This window comes from Cololabis saira, chromosome 12, assembly GCF_033807715.1.
Source record: "Cololabis saira isolate AMF1-May2022 chromosome 12, fColSai1.1, whole genome shotgun sequence".
NCBI classification, from domain to species: domain Eukaryota; kingdom Metazoa; phylum Chordata; class Actinopteri; order Beloniformes; family Belonidae; genus Cololabis; species Cololabis saira.
In genome coordinates, this window is record NC_084598.1 from 43,628,896 (window position 1) to 43,652,393 (window position 23,498).

At 39.1% G+C, this 23,498-nt stretch overlaps 1 protein-coding gene across 2 annotated transcripts in view; it reads right to left on the reverse strand.

Moving 5' to 3' along the window:
• LOC133457501 (kelch domain-containing protein 8B-like) overlaps nt 1-16,765 on the reverse strand; it is a 277,606-nt gene extending 260,841 nt beyond the window's left edge. For both annotated transcript variants that reach the window (XM_061736838.1, XM_061736839.1), the window contains exon 1: nt 16,595-16,765. The gene's annotated coding sequence lies outside the window, so the exon portion shown is untranslated. The remainder of the gene's footprint in view (nt 1-16,594) is intronic.
• Nucleotides 16,766-23,498: the final 6,733 nt, after the last annotated feature.

Sequence of the window (23,498 nt, forward strand, 5' to 3'; positions counted from 1 at the left end):
TAAATTAAAAATTAATCAGAATCAGAATCAGAATCATCTTTATTGGCCAGGTTCGAACATTGTCCAATAGGAATGGTTGATATTTTACCATTCACGATAAACCGTCAAAAAAATTCCCCACGGTAAGAATTTGTATCTCACGGTAAAAAACGATAAATTCCTGTTGATGATGTTTTTGTGTAAAAGCTGATTTATGGTTCTGTGTTAAATCCACGCAGAAGGAAGGAAGGAAGGAAGGAAGGAAGGAAGGAAGGAAGGAAGGAAGGAAGGAAGGAAGGAAGGAAGGAAGGAAGGAAGGAAGTGAGCTTGAAAGAAAGAAAGAAAGAAAGAAAGAAAGAAAGAAAGAAAGAAAGAAAGAAAGAAAGAAAGAAAGAAAGAAAGAAAGAAAGAAAGAAAGAAAGAAAGAAAGAAAGAAAGAAAGAAAGAAAGAAAGAAAGAAAGAAAGAAAGAAAGAAAGAAAGAAAGAAAGAATAAATTTCCGTTGATGAGGTTTTTGTGTAACAAACATGGTGGATCTGAGAGCGAGATAGATTTATAGTTACAAAGGTGGAGTTGAATTGGTATTTTTGTATCGTTATCGGGATAAATGCCAGAAATTATCGTGATACATTTTTTAGTCCATACCGCCCATCCCTAATGTCCAACAAGGAATTTGACTCCGGTAATTTCGCTCTTTGGTGATAAAATAAAATAAACAATAAAACAAATGTGGTAAATGAACCTTTATCATAGTTATGATCCTGATTTCTGGGTTTCTAGGCCAGCAGAGAAGGCCTTGCTGGCCCTGACGGCCCCCACTGCGTGAAGGAAACAGACTTGTCATAAGCAAATGGAAACGCTCCGTCTCCAGAGGTCGGGGGGTTGAACCGTCTCCGGAGCGTCTGCTGTGTTTCTGCAGGAAGTGATTCAGCGCAGCAGCAACCGTTATTCCTGGTCGCAGCGCAGCGACGTAGCAACAGAGATGATGAAACGATCTCCATGGCGATTACAGCCGTGATTGATCTCTGCTTTCAGCACAAACCGGCCGAAGCAGGTGGTCATGGGACGAACAAACGCGGGAACTTCCTCTCAAACAAACGCTCTGATTATCTGTTTGTTGTGGAGACGGAGTGGCGGTGATGGAAACAACCTTGTCTTATCTGACATTCTCTCTGGTTCTGTGTTTATTCTACATCTTCCCCCGTCCCTCCCCTCGAGGGTTCCTCGCTAAACACAGCCCATCACCCCGGCTATTTAAAGCGAGGCAGCAGGGACTGCTGGGAAAACTGCAGGGCTGGGGAAGTCTATGGAAATGAAGGACGAGATACGAACAGAGGAGATGAAAGACGGGGACGGAGCCTCCTTCAATTTACACCTTACCAATGTTATTATTATGGAGATAAATAATTAATAATTACTACTAGGGATGGGCGGTATGGACTAAAACATTTATCACGGTATTTATCCCGATAACGATAAAAAAATACCATTACAAAAACGGGAATTTATCTTTCTTTCTTTCTTTCTTTCTTTCTTTCTTTCTTTCTTTCTTTCTTTCTTTCTTTCTTTCTTTCTTTCTTTCTTTCTTTCTTTCTTTCTTTCTTTCTTTCTTTCTTTCTTTCTTTCTTTCTTTCTGGCTCATTTCCTTCCTTCCTTCCTTCCTTCCTTCCTTCCTTCCTTCCTTCACGTTGTGCGTTGATTTAACACAGAACCATAAATCAGTTTTACACAAAAACGTCAACGAGAATTTATCATTTTTACCGTGAGATACAAATTCTTACCGTGGGGAATTTATATGACGGTTTATCGTGAACGGTAAAATATCACCCATTCCTACAACACACATTTTTACACAATTTTCACCTAAATAATATACTATCTTTTATCCCTGTGTCCTCTAGGAACAACAGAGACACAAAATACAAAAACTGGAATACTCACAGGACCATAAGGATTCAGGAAATGTATCACATCTTAGCTTCAATGAATGCTTTAAAAAAGTCCCCTTTAAAATGATACCAAAGACAATATAGTGAAACATTAACAGATATTCTGTACATGAGTCTAAACCAGGACATGCAGCAGCATCTAAAATGTAATTTTCTGAACTTCATGAGCTGATAACTCTGATCCAGCTGCCACTCAGGAAGGTTATCTTACCAAAATATTTTTTTCATTTTCATTTTTATTCTTTATTTCATTCAAAAAACAAAACAATTCAATACCAATACAAATACAAATGTTCCTAACTTGTGAATGAAAAGGGAGCAGAAAGAAGAAGAATCTTATCTGATCTGCCCCTTTCACAAATAACATAAATTAAAAATAATCATTTTTTTTTTTCATACCAAAATATCATCTATAAACGTTGATCTTTTCAAAAATTATAATCAAGTTTGGTCACCTTGAGTGGAGCTGACCAGTGAAAGTTTGGGCTCTGGCCCCTGAACTAATTCGTGCTTCACGTCTCGCACGTTGTCGTCAGTCATCGCCCTGATGGAGCCAGATCTTCCTTTTGGATGTTTTGAGTAAACAAGGTTTCATCTCACTTCATCATCAACCGTAGAAGAGTTTAGTCTCCTCTTTTGACCTCGCGGGTCCTTAAAAAGTCTCAAAAAGTCTTAAAGTCCATTTTCCTAAAATAAGGCCTTTAAATATCTTAATTTGTCTTAAATCTCAATCCAAGGGTCTTCATTTTAGAATCTTAATTTTAGAGAGAATTTATCCAGGCATCAATAAAAACTTTCTTGGACTTTGAAAAGGAAAAGTTTGTTTAATCGTTTTGAGAAGAAATAAACCTGTTTACAGTTGTTAGACGCCTCAGTCAGGGTTGCCAGGTTGGGCAGGTTTCAGCCTAATTGGGCAGGTTGATAAAATCTGGGCTGCTTTTCCTGGTTTTTAATACATATTTAGGAGGAATTATTAACAAAAAAGTTTCCATTATGGCAGAGAAAAGTAGGAACTTGAACGTGGACAGGGTGGCCATGCGTCCTTAAAAGGTCCTGAAAAGTCCTAACGTCCATTTTCCTAAAATAAGGCCTTTAAATAGGGGTGGGCAAAAATATCGATACGGCAATATATCGCGATACATAGTCTCCCGATACGATATCGATATTCAATGTATGTATCGCGATATATTGCTGTATCAAAATGTTTGCCCACCCCTAGCTGCACTTTATTTTGTGATTTCAGTGTGGGTGAGACACTGCATTTTATTTTTGTCATTTTAAGTCAGGAGCAAGTCATCAACGGGAATTTATTGTTTTTACCGCGAGATGACAAATTCTTACAGTGGGCAGTTTTTTTGACGGTTTATCGTGAACGGTAAAATATCACCCATTCCTAATTACTACTAATCTACCGTCATTCAGCAGACACTTTTATCCAAAGTGACTTAGATCTGAGAGAACAAACACACCACTTTCACCCGGGTCAGGGTTAAAGCTGCTCAGGGGCCCGAGGTGGTTCATCTTAGTCGCCTTTACGGGGCTTAAACCGCTCTAATTAGTATTAATAACACAATATTTGAGAAGTTTGGGGCAACACATTTATAAGCAATTTACAACCGCTATTCAGACTGCAAAAAAAAACAATCAGGAAACTTCACAATGTGGGTTATAAGGATATAATAATTATAAGGTTATAAGGATATAATAATTATAAGGTTATAAGGATCACACTAACACACTGTTTTTAAAGTCGCATGTATTGAAATTCTGGGACATTGTCAAACTAAAAACTCTACGAATCATATTCAAAGCGAGAACTGATTCACTTCCAGGCAATTTACAGAAAATGTTTTGTGACAGGGAGGGGGAGTTATAATTTAAGAGGAAAATTTAATTTAAAAAAACAATGTGTTGATTCTAAAAGGAAAAGCATGTGTATCTCAGTTGTTGGAGTGGATTTATGGAATGGGTTGGGTGATGGGTTGAAGCAATGTACAAATATAAATCAATTTAAAAAACGGTACAAAAAGGAAGTTCTGGGAAGTTATTTGACTGAGGAGTTATGTTAAGGAAAGATTGTGTTTGTTAGCTGGTTAGCTGCAAAGGCTCAACCAATGAGAAAATCTGTAGCCTATTGTAGGGCTGGGCGATATATCAAGATTTTAATATATATCGATATATTTTCAAACGCGATATGGTACGAGACAATATCGTTTATATCGAAAATGATTCAATGATTTTGATTTAGCTTATTTTGTGACAAATTGACTTGAATGTTTTATTTGAGATTTTCACAAATGTTTTGTTATTTGCACAACTGTCAACCTCAGTGGAAAAGTCTGCCTGTTACTGTCTACATTGTATTAATTGCACAGAGTATTTTAATTTAATTGTTATGCAGGAAAGGGATATTTGTTTTATTATATTTGTTGTATTTATTATTAATATTTCTGTTTAATTTATAATAGAGGTAACAAAGGGGCAGGGTTAAATAAGTTTTACTTCTACCTGCTCCTTTTCGGACAGTTTTTCTTTTTCCCTGTTTGTATTACGTTTTTGTTGTTGTTGCTTTTTTTCTGTATGTTTTGAATTTGTTTTAAAATTTTATATTTTTCCCTTATGTGTTCGAAATAGAAATAGAAATAAACAATTCAATCAATCAATCCATCAATATTTATAACTAATAATAATAGTTATTGTAGGTTCCAGGAAGGATCCAGGTCAGAGTTTATCTGGTTTCCTGGGTGTTCGTGTTCCTCTCGTTTAAGTGCAGTGATGTTGGAGAAGAGTTTCTGATTGGATGATAACGCCCTCGTGTTGGACGCATCGTTCTTCTGCTAGAAGTTGGGATGGCAGCCCATCAGGAAGTTGAGCGTGGGCCGAGATGCTTTGCGTTGATCGTATCCACTAACAGGCCTAATGTGAGATGCTATCGATCCATTAGAGCAAACACTTGAGGGGAGAGTGGGTTTGGGAGGATTAATGAGTCTTTGAGATAAGAAGGAGCTCCGTCTGTAAACGCTGGGTGTGAGAGGTCTTGTACGATCTTCTTAACCCCGTTAGGGCCGGGGGGTTAATTAGGGCCCAAGCACTTACAGTCAGTACTGGAGTTGAGGGGGATGAGAAATAAAAACGGTCCAAATCATCCCCCCTGAAATAAAAACAGTCCAAATCATCCCCCCTGTAAAACTGCCATCCCTCCTTTCCATCCCTTATGTCATTTCATCAATGAATGTGGTTTTACTGCTATTTCAACATTTAGAGTCATCACCAGAAAAATAACACCAGAAAAATAACTTATTTAACAATTTTCACCTGTTTCAAGTAAATTTTCACTTGAAATAAGTAGAAAAATCTGCCAGTGGAACAAGATTTATCTTCTCATTACAAGCAAAAAAATCTTGTTCCACTGGCAGATTTTTCTACTTATTTCAAGTGAAAATTTACTTGAAACAGGTGAAAATTGTTGTTTTTTCCAGTGATGAGTCTTGTTTTAAGTGTAATGAGATTTTTTTACTAAAATGAGACATTTTAACTAGAAATAAGACAAATATTCTTGTTAAGATTGTGAGTTTTTGCAGTGATCCATGTTACTTATCCTGTGAAGGACAGAGTCATATTGATAAGTTCAGAAAAGTGTTTTTTATTGTTGTGTTTTGATGTATTTGATGTAAGCCCAGTGGATATTTAAAGCTTACAGAAGGCTGCATTTAACTGCTGCTATGTCATTCCTGCAGTATTTCTGCAGGTGTTTTGGTCACTGCTATTATTTGTAATATATTATATTATTTGTAATCAGCACAAATTATCTGTCCCCATATGATAAAATCCACCCCCCTGATTCTTTTTACAACTCCAGTACTGCGTACAGTGCGGAGGCCCTTTTGTATCTGTAGGAATTTTCCCCGTTTATCTCGTTTTAATTTTTCCGACGAAAGCAGGGCCTTTTTTCCCCCTAAACGTGCCCCAAAAGTCACCAAATTTTGCACCAAGCCAGGCCTGGTGATAAATGTGATATTTAATGGTTTGCATTAATGGGCGTGGCCTAACGGCTCAACAGCGCCCCCTAGAAAACTTTGTACCTCAAGCCCCATAATACGGTTTGACGTACATGCACGAAAATCGGTACACACCTGTATCATGTCGCAACTTAAAGAAAAGTCTCTTGGCGCCATGGCCCAAACCGAACAGGAAGTCGGCCATTTTGAATTAATCGTGTAATTTTGGAGCAATTTATTCAATTTCTTCGGCCGTTAATACAGCCCGAACCGTAACGTGCCCCCAGGTGTGAAAAATGTGCGTCTCCATCCTGCGACGACGCGCATTACTTTTCTCTTTCAAAAGAGTTACAGTGGCGACGATAGACGCCAAAAAGTGCGCCCCCTTTCATCTGATTGGTCCATATTTGATAGTTCCTATTTTCTGCCATAACTTTTGAATGGTTTGACATAGAGAGTCGTGGGTGGTTTCATCCACTAAATGTCCAGGTCTGAAGAATCTACATCAAGTCATACAAGCTTCCACTGCAGCCTGAACGTGCACTAGGGTGGAGGACCGTTCATCGCTGCTTGCAACTTTAGTTGAATCTGAATCCTGATTTCAGTTTGGAAGATTTGGACATGTGGTGGGGTCGATGCCGCCGGGCTCAGTGTGTCGGCAGCTCGGTCCAGAAGGCACATATTTTTGGACTATTAGTTCCTAGTGAGGAACTAGTGTCACGTATGAGACGAGGGAGGTTTCAATTCAGAAGCAAAAAACACGTAATACAAACTGTTTTACCTTTAAAGATGGTTGAAAGAGTGAGTAGAATCTCAGTCTCAGTAAAAATCATCCAAACTAAAGTCTTCACCCAATAATATAAATAAATGAACGGCTTCATATCGACTCATGTGAAGTCGTATTAGAGCCTCAGTAGATGTTTTTAGACTGTTTTTAAACCAGTATTTAAATGTTTCTGAAGGAAAGTTGTTCGTTTTAATATTGAACTCAACAGAAGTGAATTTAAACAAAGAAATCAGTATTTTATAACTGGTGCTACAAAATGAACGATATCAATTCTTGTCTTTAGAAAACTTTGATTAGAAGTTTTGATCCACTTTAGTTGTTGATGACTGTTTATCGCTAAAGCTGGAGGAGGTTCGGAAAAGGTTCGGACAAAGTCCGGAGAAGCTTCGGAGGAGTTTCTGAGAAAGTTTGGAAGATGTTCAGAGGAGTTTCGGATAAAAGATTCAGAGAAGGTTCGGAGAAGGTTCTGAGAAAGTTTGGAAGATGTTCTGAGGAGTTTCGGATAAAAGATTCAGAGAGGGTTCTGAGAAGGTTAGGAGAAGGTTCGGAGAGGGTTCAGAGAAAGTTTGGAAAAAGCTCTGAGAAAGTTTGGAAAAGCTTCAGAGAATGTTCGGAGAAAGTTCCCGGAAAAAGTTTGGAGGAATTTCAGATAAAAGGTTCAGAGACAGTTCGGAGAAAGTTTGGAAAAAGTTCTGAGAATGTTCAGAAAAGCTTCGAGAAAGTTCAGAGAAAGTTCGGAGAAAGTTCGGAGAAAGTTCAGCGACGCTGAAGAGAAGCTACGCATCGGTCTGGCCAGAGTTATTGATCACCAGCAGGTTATAAAGTCAAAGTTTATAACTTACTGTTTCTTTAATAACAAAACATGAAGCAAAATCTGCCCAAGAATTACAGTAATACGTCCACCAAAGCTGCATTAAAACAATGCATTCTGGATGAAAAACCTGATCCGGAGAGCAGGAGGAAATCCCCTGACACGTCACCCACCGCTGTAACTGCAGTAGAGACGACGTTAGCGAGCTCCACAACCCTGGAAAATAAAACTGAAAATAAAACCGTTTCTCCAGCTTTCTGGTCCAAATCACACGAGCTCTTCGGTTTATGAGCAGTTTTATTCACAAACAAACAAAACGTAGCCGTGATTAAAACTTCAGGAAGACAGAATAAACCCGGTGTCATGTGTCGGCACAAATGGCTCAAATCCACAATTAATACAAAAATACAAAAAAATGATGTCATCGGTCTCTTAACACCGCCCACTACTACTACTGGCTTTTTTTAATAATAATAATAATAATTCATTTTATTTAACGGCGCCTTTCATGTCACCCAAGGTCACCTTACAGAATAAAAACAAAACAATACAATAAAGGAAATACAATAATAATACAGTAGAAATTATAATACATACGTTATACATTTTTATTCATATACATTAATACATTAAAGCCACTATGGCCACGGTTACATGATGTTTTTTCATTCAGAATTAATTATTCCGAATTAAATAATTCCAAATTAAACTATTTTCCTTCGACTTTACATCTTGGTCTTTCTCCAATTCCTCTCCAGGTCTGGGGGTTGGGAAGGTTCTGATTGGATAGGGGGGGGACCGGAAGTTAAACTACCGGAAGAAAAACTAACTTAGCCGCTACAACTTTGAAAAGCTCATAATTTTAATGTTTCCTGTTTCCATCTGTTCTTTTAATTATTTCCAGGTCTTCCAAGCTATTTATTAAATAAATGGTCTCTGCTCTTGATCTTGAAACTTTGTTAGGAAAACCAGCCCAGTGGAATATAAGATCATGGAGACAGACGGAAGAGGGAACGAGCAGAAAGAAAGACCAGGATAAATTTAAAGACGAATGAGTGTAAACATGATCTGGAATTATTCTATTCAGATTTAAAACCGGAATAAACCAGCCACTTACTTCGGAATTAAGTTTAATTCAGAATGGCCATGTTCATTCGGAATTAGGTGTTTACATGGTAATTTTTACTCATTTTAAATTTTTAATTTAAAATAAAAATAAAAGATTTAGTTTTAATTCTGAATTAAAGAGGAATTAAACTTTACATGTAAACGTACTGTATATGTAGTAATTCAACCTCTGACCACGTGACGGCACAAAGACCTGCAGTGGAGGGACGGTATCATTTTACAGAGCTCTTACTCCAGGGCCGGCTCTGGCCTCGTGTTGTTACATAGGGTGCCTTTAACTGCACCACCAACAGATCAACTGTTTACCTTCTTTTAGCTCCCAGTTATCGTAATATTATTCCACAACCAAGTGTTGGTTTTCCAGGGATTAACAACCTGCAGATGCATGCTGGTTATGCTGCAGATGCATGCTGGTTATGCTGCAGATTAATGCTGGTTATGCTGCAGATGCATGTTGGTTATGCTGCAGATGCATGCTGGTTATCCTGCAGATGCATGCTGGTTATGCTGCAGATTAATGCTGGTTATGCAGCAGATTAATGCTGGTTATGCTGCAGATTAATGCTGGTTATGCAGCAGATTAATGCTGGTTATGCAGCAGATTAATGCTGGTTATGCTGCAGATGCATGCTGGTTATCCTGCAGGTTAATGCTGGTTATCCTGCAGATTAATGCTGGTTATGCTGCAGATTAATGCTGGTTATGCTGCAGATGCATGCTGGTTATCCTGCAGGTTAATGCTGGTTATCCTGCAGATTAATGCTGGTTATGCTGCAGATTAATGCTGGTTATCCTGCAGATTAATGCTGGTTATCCTGCAGATTAATGCTGGTTATGCTGCAGATTAATGCTGGTTATGCTGCAGATGCATGCTGGTTATGCTGCAGATTAAAGCTGGTTATGCTGCAGATGCATGCTGGTTATGCTGCAGATTAAAGCTGGTTATGCTGCAGATGCATGCTGGTTATGCTGCAGATTAATGCTGGTTATGCTGCAGATGCATGCTGGTTATGCTGCAGATTAATGCTGGTTATGCTGCAGATTAATGCTGGTTATGCTGCAGATGCATGCTGGTTATGCTGCAGATTAAAGCTGGTTATGCTGCAGATGCATGCTGGTTATCCTGCAGATGCATGCTGGTTATGCTGCAGATTAATGCTGGTTATGCTGCAGATGCATGCTGGTTATGCTGCAGATGCATGCTGGTTATGCTGCAGATGCATGCTGGTTATGCTGCAGATGCATGCTGGTTATGCTGCAGGTGTAATCAGCACGGAGGATCTGCTGCAGCGAGCTGCGGCGGAGCCTCATGCGAGCTGCTGCTTGTTATTCTGAACGCGCCGCTGCAGCTGCAGAAGCCCCGCCTCCTCCCTCAGCACGGGTCAGAGAGCGGCTGCAGGTTTCCCAGAACGAGATTAGAGACAACTCTCAGATCTATAGTTAGCTGGAGTTTTATTCTGGCATAGTTTAAAGTTTAAAGCCAGCGCTGCAGCAACGACTGCAGAGATGGACGGATCAGTGCTGCTCAAGTCAAACTATAACCGACATTTTTGAATGAAAAAAGAAAAACCTGAGCAGAAAACACCAGGAGAAGATGTGCAAGACTAAGACTAAGACTAAGACTAAATACTAGACTTGTAGTCAAGACCACCTAAACCGAGACCAAGACCAGTTCAGCTCCAGACCAAGACCAATAGAAACCCAGTTCTGTCCTGACCCTGCGTGATTGTATTCCATCATCCTGGTTCTAGTTTCCATATGAGCTTGTTTTCAACTGCAGCTCAATAACACAGAGAAGTGGATGATGATGTTGAACTCACTAGAAATGTTTCCATCATCAGCTGAGATCAGATATGTGTGGCGACTGCACTACACTGCAAAAACTCAAAATCTACCAGGAATATTTGTCTTATTTCTAGTTAAAATGTCTAATTTTTTGTCAAAAATTCATTACACTTAAAACAAGAATCATTACCAGAAAAATAACTTGTTATTTGACAATTTTCACCTGTTTCAAGTAATTTTTCCCTTGAAATAAGTAGAAAAATCTGCCAGTGGGACAAGATTTATCTTCTCATTACAAGCAAAAAAATCTTGTTCCACTGGCAGATTTTTCTACTTATTTTAAGTGAAAATCTACTTGAAACAGGTGAAAATAGTTGTTTTTTCCAGTGATGAGTCTTGTTTTAAGTGTAATGAGATTTTTTGACATTTTAACTAGAAATAAGACAAATATTCTTGTTAAGATTTTGAGTTTTTGCAGTGTACCGCTATTTCTACACTATTGGAGGATTGACACGACTACTAACTAGTCCCTAACTAGTCCTCTAGCAGAATAACCAGCCCCTCCACCTCAGAAAAGTAAGGAAGAGTAAATGTTACTGATTTAAATTGGACTGAATTTGGAGATGAAACCTGAATTTTAGATATTAAAGATTGAAATTACATTATTTACCATTATAGTAATCAGATTACATCTTATATCAGCATCACTGAAATGGACCTGATGCTTAATCAATTACAACGATATGCAAATATTATCCATATATTTATTCAAACAAGGCCGTTATAAACACAAAACTGTAATTAAATACAGACACATGCAGATGCAGCAAAACATTAAATCAGATGCAAAATACAAATATTTTACAAAACTACATTAACCAGAGGAAGAACTGGTTCATTTAGACGGTTTCTGAGACACGAGACATCACGGCGGCAGCGTGAGAGTTATGGAGGGTTTATCAGCTTTAGGGAGTCGTTTCTGAGATATTTGGGCCTTAGACCCGTTTGAACTGGAGTAAATCAGAGAATATTAAACTTTTACAGCAGCCTGACGACCTTGTTCAACCTTCAGAACCGCCGATGCCAACAGAAACTCCGTCCAGCAGGACGGACCGATCTGATTGGCTCTCCGGGACCCATGGGAATATTTAATGAGCTCCTACGGACGGCAGCGAGATACACCAGTTAAATTAATTAGCGGTGCATCTAGATTTCTGGGCCACCGTCCCAAATAGTCCCGTTAACTCCCATGAAAATTCCCAGAATTCCTCCCACAGGTTCATTAGTCCATTCAAAGCCACAGTTTCTCATTTCAGGAAGAACAAACACGTTCTTCCCACTGAAAAGTGTTTCAGCTGACGGACGTTTCTGAGTCTCTGGCAGAGGAAGAAATAAAAACAACCCAAAACTGTGGAAACCCGTCCAACCAAAGTCCCTGAAGTTAAACCAGAACTGAGGCCACGTTTACACGTAGCCGGGTTTACAAAAAACGGATATTTCCCCCTCTACGTTTTGAAAAATACCATAATTTACATCAGATCCTTTTCAAAATCTCTTAATTTAAATCAGGGGTCTTCAACTAGATTATTTAGGGGGCCGTACTGTGTGCACGCTTTGTGAAAATTTGGGAGTTTTCAAAATGTATTTTGCACTCAAAGAAGAAGATTTATGTAAATATAATACATTTGTGCTCAGGAATGAGCAGGAGAATATCTGTCTAGTTTACATATGAATTATGTATTAATTGTCTCCAGATTTGGTCATTGCGAATGTTAAATATAATATTCAGATAAAGAAATATTATTTTAAATTTAAAATAAGTTCATTTTGAAACCATGCATTGTTCAAACTTAATGAAGTTGATATTGACCTACTTTTAATAAAACACGTCATAATGACAAAGCACCACTTTCCACCAAGATTTCCTTATTTGAATATTATATTAAGCATTTCAGTCCATAGTAGCCAGTTTGATGTTATAAATAAGGAACCAAAATATTAACCATAAGCTCCTTTATTAATGACACATCTGTGCATTAAATCAGCAAAACAAAACAATCACATGAAATTATAGGAGGTTTAGAAGTTCATCTGAAATGCAACGTCCTCATTTAGAGATTCAAATGAAAAACCTTTCCTAGAAGCCTAATGATGTAAACAAGTCCTCTATAAACGGAGGTTAATAACAAATAATGTGACAAACATTATCACTGTGCAACACTGGCAAAAAATCCAAAGTAGTAAAAAACATCTCCAACAGAGATTAACATGTACAAACTCTGTCCAATGAATAATTAACCAACTGAAAAGGCTACCAGGCATCTGAAACTTTTATTAATTAACAAAATGTGACATGTAAACCATGTTAGATTCGCTTACTTTGTCACTTCTGAGCGGAAGTGACGCCGTCCGCCGACGATCGGGACAACACTAACTACTAGTGATGCACCGATTGTTCGGTAACCGAAATTGTTCGGCCGAAAATGGCAAAAAAACACTTTCGGTGGAATAAGTGGGAAAAAACCGAACAATTAATAACGGCGTTGTAATATAAGAAAATAGACTTGACGTTGCGCAACACAAACATAAATCGTTGGCCAACCAAAAACTAACCCCATAAGAATTTGACCTAACATTCACCAGGAGGTGGAACCAAAACAACATAATGCTGGGAAATTAAAACATTTTCATTTTTTTATGTTCAATAAATATTTTCTACCTTGTAATTTTGTAAAAGATTTTTTTCTTTGAAAAGCCTAAATCAAATGTATTTGATTCATGCAATGGTGAAAAAATTGGCAAAATAAATGAAAAACTGCTGAAGAACCATGTTCGGTATTGTTCGGAATTCGGCCAAGTGTTTATTATTATTTTCGGTTTCGGCCACAAATTTTCATTTCGGTGCATCACTACTAACTACTTTCTCCCCCTTTTTGAAATATGACCAGTTGAATATCCCTGGTTTACACGAACCCACATAAATATCTGTTAAGGTGCTATGAGCAGCCAAACCTACAGGGGGCAGTGTAACGAGAAGATAAAGTCATGCTAGCCAATCAGAATCCTGGAAAAAACATCAACAAATGACACGAGTAACTTCAGTGGCCAAACTAATTGTAAACACAGGTGTCACACATGACGCTGGTGACGTTTCTGTCACATACTGTGACGTTCTGAAGAATAAATGTCCGTTTCTCTCCGTTTACAAGCAAACGTGAAGACGAGTTTTCAGAAATGATGGTTTTTGAGACTTTGAGCTTCGTTTTCGTGTAAACGAACGGCCAAAACGCATGAAAACACCAGCGTTTTTGCTCCGTGTAAACGGGGCCTGAGTTTAGCTGTTTGATCTATAAAAACTACTGACAAGATGTGATTCTGCTCGTGGTGATGCAGAACCTTATTCCTTGACACGTCGCTGCCGTTTAAACACAAACATAACGACGGATGAACTGCTGCTTCCTGCCACAGAAGAGAAAAAGTCTACATGAAAAGGTGGAAGAAATGTATTTTCCAACCTTTAATGTTTATTTCTCTGAATCATAGACGACTAAAAGTAGAAATCCGACAGGTAAAGACACCTGAAGACGTGCTGATCAAACCTGGATCTTCCTCAGCTTCTGCTGCTTCTTAAAAACATCCTGCTCCTCCGTCTCCTCTGGTCCTCCGACGCGTCTGAAGCATCGCCTAATCCTGCTGGTGTGTGTGTGTGTGTGTGTGTGTGTGTGTGTGTGTGTGTGTGTGTGTGTCCCACGCAGCATTAATGGCACTTAAACACATTTCATGCTCAGCTTCAGTCCTGCAGACCCAGCTGGCTCATTAATCTCAGGAAAGCAGGAAAACGCTGCAGGAGGAACGACGACGATGACGACGACGACGATGACGACGACGACGCGAACACGTGTTTCACCAAAACAAACCAACCTTGTCACATTCCAACAAAGTTCTGCCCCAAAAACCAGCCCTAAGTCATCAAAAAGTATGTGAATACTTTAAATTTAGTAATAATAATAATAATAATAGTCCCAAACACCTTTAGGAGTTGATACCAGACCAGCATGTTGGAGCATCTGAAGCCCCGCCCCCTTTTGTCTCTTGTGGGCGGGACAATAATAAATATAAAAACAAAGGTCACATGATCAGATTATGGTCTGTATCAGCTCCTACATTTGATGTTTCCTGGTCTTAACTCCGTTTACAAGCATTAAAAACTGTTTTTTATCGGTTAGAGAAGCTAAAGTGCCACCGGAAAATGATTCCTACCAAAAACTTTTTATTTATTTCCATCGGCCGTAGAAAGTTTCCTTTCCTGATTAGACTTTTTTATGTAATAAACATCTGTAATTTAGTGTCGAACTGCCCTGTTAAGCCCTTATCCAAATATGTAATTTTTGAACACATTTGGATAATATGCACTGCATTTTTTTAATCTTTTGTAATTTTGTAAATTTTGGCCTTTTTATTCTATATAATTTTATTCCACATTTTTATTTTGTAAACGATATTATATCTATTTGATACATTCTTGTTTTTATTAATCGAACAACAGAAAAATAATTGTTAGAATATTCGTCCAGTTACTTCAGACTTCAGATTTATTGTCATTACACGAGGCATACAACGAAATTGTGTTTTCCTTCAAAACATTTAAGTAAAAAAGTAGAATAAGTATAAAATAAAATAGTACAAAATAAATTTTAAAAAGTTACTCCTTAGATTAGTCGGCTAATCGATGATCCACCCCGTCACCACCCCCCAGTAAAACACGGCGGGACATGAAGCACAAGCCAAACGTAACAGAAACTATGAGACTGAGACAGAAGTTGGAGTCGTAGCAGAATCGGCAGCTCGATGAAGACGTTACAAGCTGTTGGACAAAAACGTCTGTATCTGCAGCCTGAGGGGGTCGGGGGGTCGGGGGGTCAAGACCAGCACAAACTCTCTTAACAAAACTCACATCCCAAGTTTCCTCTGCTGAGACCGGTCCAGCCGAGACCCCCAAACCCCCCAACAAACACCAGAATATCACTCAGGACAGTCAGCTGCAGCTCTGCTCATGCAGGTAACTCTCAACAGGTGAGGAGAGAGGAAGAGGAGGAGGAGGAAGGAGGGGAGAGAAGAAAAGGAGGAGAGAGGAAGAGGAGGACAGAAGGATGCTGAGGAGAGAGGAAGAAGAGGAGGAGGAGAGAGGAAGAGGAAGAGGATGAGGAGAGAGGAAGAGGATGAGGAGAGAGGAAGAGGATGAGGATGAGGAGAGAGGAAGAGGATGAGGATGAGGAGAGAGGAAGAGGATGAGGAGAGAGGAAGAGGATGAGGATGAGGAAGAGGATGAGGAGAGAGGAAGAGGAAGAGGATGAGGAGAGAGGAAGAGGATGAGGAGAGAGGAAGAGGATGAGGATGAGGAGAGAGGAAGAGGATGAGGAGAGAGGAAGAGGAAGAGGATGAGGAGAGAGGAAGAGGAAGAGGATGAGGAGAGAGGAAGAGGATGAGGAGAGAGGAAAAGGATGAGGAGAGAGGAAAAGTATGAGGAGAGAGGAAGAGGAGAGAGGAAGAGGATGAGGAGAGAGGAGGAGAGAGGAAGAAGAGGAAGAGGAGAGAGGAAGAAGAGGAAGAGGATGAGGAAGAGGAGGATGAGGAGGAAAGGATGAATAAGAGGAGAGAGGAAGAGGAGAAATGATGAGGAAGGGGAGGAAATAGAAAGAAGAGGAGGAAAGAGAAGGATGAGGAGGAGAGGGAAAGAGAGAGGAAGGATGAGGAGAGAGCAAGAGCAGAGAGAATGCTGGAGAAGAAGAGGATGAATAAGAGGAAGAGAATGAGGAAGCAGCACCACTCCACTCCGCTCCAAACTTACTGCACGAGCAGAAACTCCGTGCGTGAGTCTCCGTGCGTGATTCCAGCTGCGTTAATGAAACAGCTGGGCGCGTGCACGGCGGCTGGTGCGCGTGCACGGCGCAGCGGGACATCAAAGAGAAACCAGCGGGATGATTGACAGCTCTCATCAGAATAACTGCGTCAATCAAACCGGGATTCTCCCGAAGTTACACACACACACACACACACACACACACACACACACACACACACACACACACACACACACACACACACACACACACACACACACACACACACACACACACACACACACACACACACACACCTGTTTGCGTCTGCGGGGACGCGCGCCGTGGAGCCGTTTCCTCGTGTTTCCTCCTCGTGTTTCCTCCTGCGTTTCTCCTCTTGTTCCTCCGTCTCCTTCTTCTTCCTCTCCTCTCCTCTCCTCTTCCTCTACTACCTCTTCTCTACCTCCTCCTCTCTCTCCTGCTGCCGCCGCGGCTCCGTCCGCGCGCCCTGCGCGTGCTGCGCGCTCCCGTGACAGCAGACACGCACGCGCCGGGCTCGTGCGTGTCTGCGCTCAGTCCGCTGATCACACAAGTTGCCGAGTGAAGAACCAGAGACTCACCTGAGAGGAGGAGGAGGGGGGGAGGGTGAGAGAGGAGGAGGATGATGATGGAGGAGGGAGGAGGAGGAAGCTGGAGGATGAAGTGTCAGGGTTTGACATTTCCCCCAGTGTGTTTCTGTTTTGCCCCACCTGTTTCCCATCTGCCCTGATTGTGTCTGCACCTGTGTCTCGTTGTGTCTCGTTATCCCCTTGTGTATATCTGGTCTTATATCTTATATATCCTATATCTTCTTTCCCTTGCTCCTTGTGGTTCCGGACTGTGTTTTCCTCCATGTTTCCCGTTTTTGCTCCAGTTTTTGATCCCTGTTTCCGTGTGTTTTCTATCCTGCTAAGCAGCACAGCATCCTGCATCTGGGTCCTCACCACACCAGTCCTGACAGGAGGAAGGTGGAGGAAGAAAAGGAGGGTGAAGGAGGAGGAGGAGGAGGAGGAAAGAGAAAGAGGGAGAGGAAGGATAGAAGAAGATGGAGGGAGGTGGAGAAAGGAGGAGGGAGGAGGAGGAAGGGGAGAAAGAAGGTGGGGGAAAAAAAGGAGGAAGGTTGAGGAGGAGGAAGAAGAAAAGGAGGAGGAAGAGGAAGGTGAAGGAGGAAGAAGGTGGAGAAGAGGAGGAAGGAGGAAGAGGGAGAGGAAGGATGGAAGAAGAAAGGATGAGGAACGTGGAGAAGGAAGGATGGAAGGGTGGGGGGGAGAGGAGGAGGAGGAAGAAGAAAAAGAGGAAGAAGAGGAAGGTGAAGGTAGGTGGAGAAATGTGGAGGAGGAGGAAAAGGGGGAGGAAGGATGGAAGGGTGGGGGGAGAGGAGGAGGAGGAGAAGGAAGATGAGGAGGAAGGGGGGGATGAGGAAGAAGATGATGCGGAGAAAGTTGGAGGCTGTTTGAAGGAGGAAGAGGAGGAAGGATGGAAGAAGATGGAGGGAGGTGGAGAAAGGTGGAGGAGGAGGAAAAGGGAAAGGAGGAAGAAGAGGAGGAGGAAGGTGGAGGAGGAGGAGGAGGAAGGAAGGAGAGTTGAGGAGGAAGAAGGAGGTGAAGCTGCTGACGCGGCGCTGCTGCCCCCGTGCGGCCGCCTGCGGTACTGCGCCTGCGCACCACGGAAAGCCAGGATGGTTTAATAAAGTAAAAATATATAATTATGATAATTATATACAAATATAAATGTATAACTGGACCAAACTGGCGTTTAGAGAAACTCTGAAACTGGAATCTTCAAAGAAAACTCAATTAAAAACTACTTAACTAATCTACTAATTAAAAACTCACCATGTTGATTCATTAAACCTCAATGTCTTATTTTAATATTTTATTCTCGTTTCAGTCTGCTAATTTAAGTTTAAACTCGTTCACGTATTTAAAACATCTGTTTCAACATCTGAGGAGAACTTGGGGAAGTTCAGTCAACTAATTGTTTCCATTAGAACTTAAACACACAACTCATTAAATAAAAATAAACCAGGAAAACCCACAAAACGTGTTCATTTGATCTGACACCAAACTTTAACGACCGTCTGGGTCGATGGAGCAACTTTATCGTGTTTTAGGAGTAAAAAAACAACATGATGTGATTAAACCGGAGCAGCAGGGGGATAATTAACCCCCTTAATTAGCCTGTTTAATTAGCTGTTTAATTAGCTGTTTAATTGCTCGGCAGCTGCGAGTCGTTGTAGTTCTGGGAGAACAATCTGCCGAGCATGTGCTCATCTTTATCTCTCCTCCTCTTCCTCCTGCAACATTTATTTAAGACCAGTTTGGTCACGTCAATCACAAGCCACGCCCACCTGAAGCCACGCCCAGGAAGCTTCTTTAAATGCTGGACTCAAATATTGATGGATTGATTTGATTTATTTTATACGACGGAGTATTAGGGTCAAACTAAGACAAAAAAAAATGGAAATTACGAGAATAAAGTCATAATAATATGAGAATAAATATTATATATTATAAATATATAAAAATAACTTCACAAGATGCTCAATATTCCTCATTTTAACACAGGGAGAAGATGCTTTTCCCATATTCTCATAAATTACGACTTTATTCTCATAAATTATATTCACGTAATATTACGACTTTATTCTCATAATATTACGACTTTATTTTATTACGACTTTATTCTCTTAATATTACGACTTTATTCTCGTAATGTTACGACTTTATTCTCGTAATATTACGACTTTATTCTCATAATATTACGACTTTATTCTATTACGACTTTATTCTCGCAACATTACGACTTTATTCTGATTATATTACGACTTTATTCTCTTAATTTCCAATTTCTTTTTTTGTCTTAGTTTGGCCCTAATACTCTGTCGTAATTTTGTACATGTAAAAAGACAAAAATTAAAAGAGAAGATAAGAAAAAAAAAAAAAGAAAAAAAAATACAAAGAATTTCATCCTTTAACACTAAATATCTTAATTTCAGAGGTGTATAAAGTATTTGAAAAAAGTAAGTAAGTAAAAGTAGAAATACCATAACTGAAAAAGACTTAAAAGTTAAAGTCACCCATAAGAAAATTACTTGAGTAAAAGTCTTAAAGTAGCTCACATTAAATGTACTTAAGTATCAAAAGTATCTTTTGAAAAAATATACTCAAGTATCAAAAGTAAAAGTACAAGTATTTTATAGTACACATGAAAAGAAGCAACACAATCAAAAATTGTTTTTTTTATTTCACTTTCAGGTGAATGAAATGTATAGAATACAAGACCAAAAATAAACTGTCTTTCTAGCAAAATATAATTCTTTGATTATTTTAATTTGTAACGAGTAACAAGGTGGCAAATGTCTAAGTAACGAAGTAAAAGTATATTTAACTTTTAAATGTAGTGAAGTAAAGTAAAAGTCCTGATAAAAAACTTTACTTTACGTTATTATACACCTCTGGTTAATTTACATGTGCAAAAAGGAGTAGGAAGAAGTGTTAACTTATTTAATCCTACCCTCATTCACTAATCATTTATAAAACAAGTATTTATATAACTATACTATAATTATACTCACACACTGCACTCACACTTAGCTATACATACTCACACGTGGTTGAATATTTCTATATATTTGTATTTTGTACACACATATAAATATGTATATAAATATACTTATTTACACCGTACTAAATCTCTATATTAACTCCATCTGCTCTATATCTACAGGACTGTCTCAGAAAATTAGAATATTGTGATAAAGTTCTTTATTTTCTGTAATGCAATTAAAAAAACTAAAATGTCATACATTCTGGATTCATTACAAATCAACTGAAATATTTAAGCCTTTTATTATTTTAATATTGCTGATTATGGCTTACAGTTTAAGATTAAGATTCCCAGAATATTCTAATTTTTTGAGATAGGATATTTGAGTTTTATTAAGTTGTAAACCATGATCAGCAACATTAAAATAATAAAAGGCTTGCAATATTTCAGTTGATTTGTAATAAATCCAGAATGTATGACATTTTTGCATTACAGAAAATAAAGAACTTTATCACAATATTCTAATTTTCTGTGACAGTCCTGCATATATGATGCAAAAACAAAAATGTGGGATTTTATTTTTTTATTTAAAAGGGCTAATCAACGTGTCCAATTAAAAAAAAAAGACTTTTCTGTTAATTATTTCATATTATCTTCAAAATAAAAAAAAACTAAAGGTTTGACGCTTTCAAAAGAACCAATTAAACGTTTTGGGATCCAGGACTTTTGTTCCTAGAAACCGGTCCGACCTCAGGAGGGCAGTGGGAAGATTTACAACAAAACTCCCCCAGACTGACGTCTGTACGATGTTGATTTCGTACAGAAAAACTCAGAAAATCTGGATTTGAGACTCGAGGAGAGAAAAGCGAGGCCTTAATCCTGGTTTCCATGGTTTCACCATCAATCCTCTGACGTTTCATCATCATCATCGTAAAAGAAAACACACAAGCAGATTAAAATCTGAACATTTTATTGAACAGTCAAGTTTCACATGAGACAAATAAATTAAAAGTCATGTCATGTTTTCAAACTTCAAGTTTTAATAAGATGCCACCAGAATCCGCCCTGACGTCACCGGCGGCGGTAAACTTTGGGTTTAACTTTCACACAACAATTATACGGAAGAGTATCAGGGCCAGGCAGGAGAAAAATAAAAATAATATTTAAGAGGAGGAAGATTTTCTTTCCATTACGCACTTCGAGAAAAAAGTCGATATGTCGAGGAAAAAGTTGAGAAAAAAGTCCAAATCTCGAGAATAATGTTGAAGTACAATTTCTAGAAATAAAGTCGAAATGTTGAGAAAAAAGTCAAGAAAAAAGTCGAGAAAAAAGTCGAAATCTCAAGAATAATTTCGAGAAATTTCGAGAAAAAAGTCTAAATGTATTTCAACTTTATTCTCGAAATTTCGATTTTATTCACGAAATTTCGACTTTATTCACGAAATTGTATTTCAACATTAATCTCGACATTTTTCTCAAAATTGTATTTCCACATTAACCTCGACATTGACTTTTTTCTCAAAGTGCACAATAAAAAAAATCTTCCCCTCTCAAATATTTTTTCTCCTGCATGGCCCTGATACTCTTCCGTACAATTAAACTAAATAGTCCGGTTAAAACGTTCCCGTAAAGCCTCTCTGTCAGGTAATACCACCTGTGGCCACGGGGGGGCGGTATATATCAGGGGCCAGGCCTAAATCACAGGAAAGTTACCCTCCAGTGGAATAAAGTGGTATTACAAGTCTGTGCGCCCCCGTGTGGCCACAGGTGGTATTACCTGATAGAGCGGTTTCAGCTGCAAACAGTGCAGATCATGAAAATAATGCCGTTTTATCTGCTTTTCTTCACGTTTCTTACAAATTCAGAAGGTCAGACGTCTGGATTGTCGGAGAATCAGTGATAATAAAAAGGTTAACAGTATTTAAATCATCCGTTTGCTGTGTTTGAATGTTGAAGTTAATGAGCAATAAAGCTGAAAAATAATAAGTCAAGTGTAAATAGTTTAATTTAAAGCAAACTGGGTCAAAGAAATTATGGAAGAGTATTAGGGCCAGGCAGGAAAATATTTTTTCATTATGCACTTCGATAAAAAAGTCGAAATGTCGAGAAAAAAGTCAAAATTTCGAGATTAATGTTGGAGTACAATTTCGAGAAAAAAGTCGAAATGTCGAGTAAAAAGTTGAAATGTTGAGAAAAAAGGCGAAATGTCGAGATTAATGATGAAGTACAATTGCAAGAAAAAGTTGAAATGTCGAGAAAAAAGTCAAAATGTTGAGAAAAAAGTCAAAATTTCGTGGATAAAGTTGAAATGTTGAGAAAAAAGGCGACATTTCGAGAATAATGTTGAAGTACAATTTCGAGAAAAAAGTCGAAATGTCGAGATTAATGTTGAAATGTTGAGATTAATGTTGAAATGTTGAGATAAATGTTGAAATGTTGAGATTAATGTTGAAGTACAATTTGGAAAAAAAAGTCGAAATGTTGAGAAAAAAGTCAAAATTTCGTGAATAAAGTTGAAATGTTGAAAAAAAAAAGTGAAATTTCGACTTTTTCTCGACATTTCGACTTTTTTTTCAAGGTGCACAATAAAAAAAAATCTTCCCCTCTCAAATATTTTTTTTTCCTGCATGGCCATAATACCGTTAAAAAAAAAAAGACAAAAACCACGAGGAAATTAACAAGCTCGTTTTTTCCCACTACACCAAAGAACTTCGTGTAGTCGCCTCCACCTCTGCAACAACCCAGAAACCCCAATAACAGTTGATGAAAGCATCGCTGCTCCGTCCTCAGGTGTTCAGATTAAATGACTGAACCCGAGAACATCGGGAGTTAGTAAGTTAGACGTCTGACCTTGTGCATCTTAAGTTTCATCCAGTTGCCTTGACAACAACCACAAAGTTTTGTAAGATGAAGTACGAAGTGAATCAGCCTCCAAAATATAAATAAAATGCCCTTAAAGTGCAGTAAATGCATCCTACTGACCCATTTACCTCAGAGGAGTGTCTGACTCCGCCCCCTTTAATCAGATGCATTGACGACATCACACACGGCTGAAAACAGAGCTGTTGTTCTGATCTCTGATCTGCAGCAAACTAAAATGTCTCCTTTAAGTCCGTTTACTCGTCTGAACCGACCCCAGATTTAGAAATAAGTCCAGCTACCCTGCGGCGGTGCTGCGGGCCTCGGTTGCTAGGCAACCCGGGTGACAGCCGGTCCCAGCTGAGTTCCACCGGTCCTCGTCTCAGCTATTAGTGGCATCAAAAGTGAGGTTTGATCAGGATGAACTGAAGGCAGCGACGGTGATCTGCTGCCCCCCGGTGGACCGAGCTGGTACTGCTACATAGAGCAGCTCAGAGGGAGATGATTAAAGGTTTCCGTTCATTTTAAATGTCCTAAGAAGCTTAATAAATATACTCTAAACTCTATAAAAAAGCAAAAATATATATCCCGTCTTCCACTTTTTAAATATTCCACACAAAAAGCTTTCAAATGTTAAACATCTGCAGAGAAATTCAGTGCAAATAAAACCCCCAGCGATGCGTCTCGGTGACTCTGAGGGCAGAATAACGGCGCGGTGACGCCGTCACCGACCCGTCGGGGGGTTCACCTCTCAGGTACCGACCCGTCGGAGGG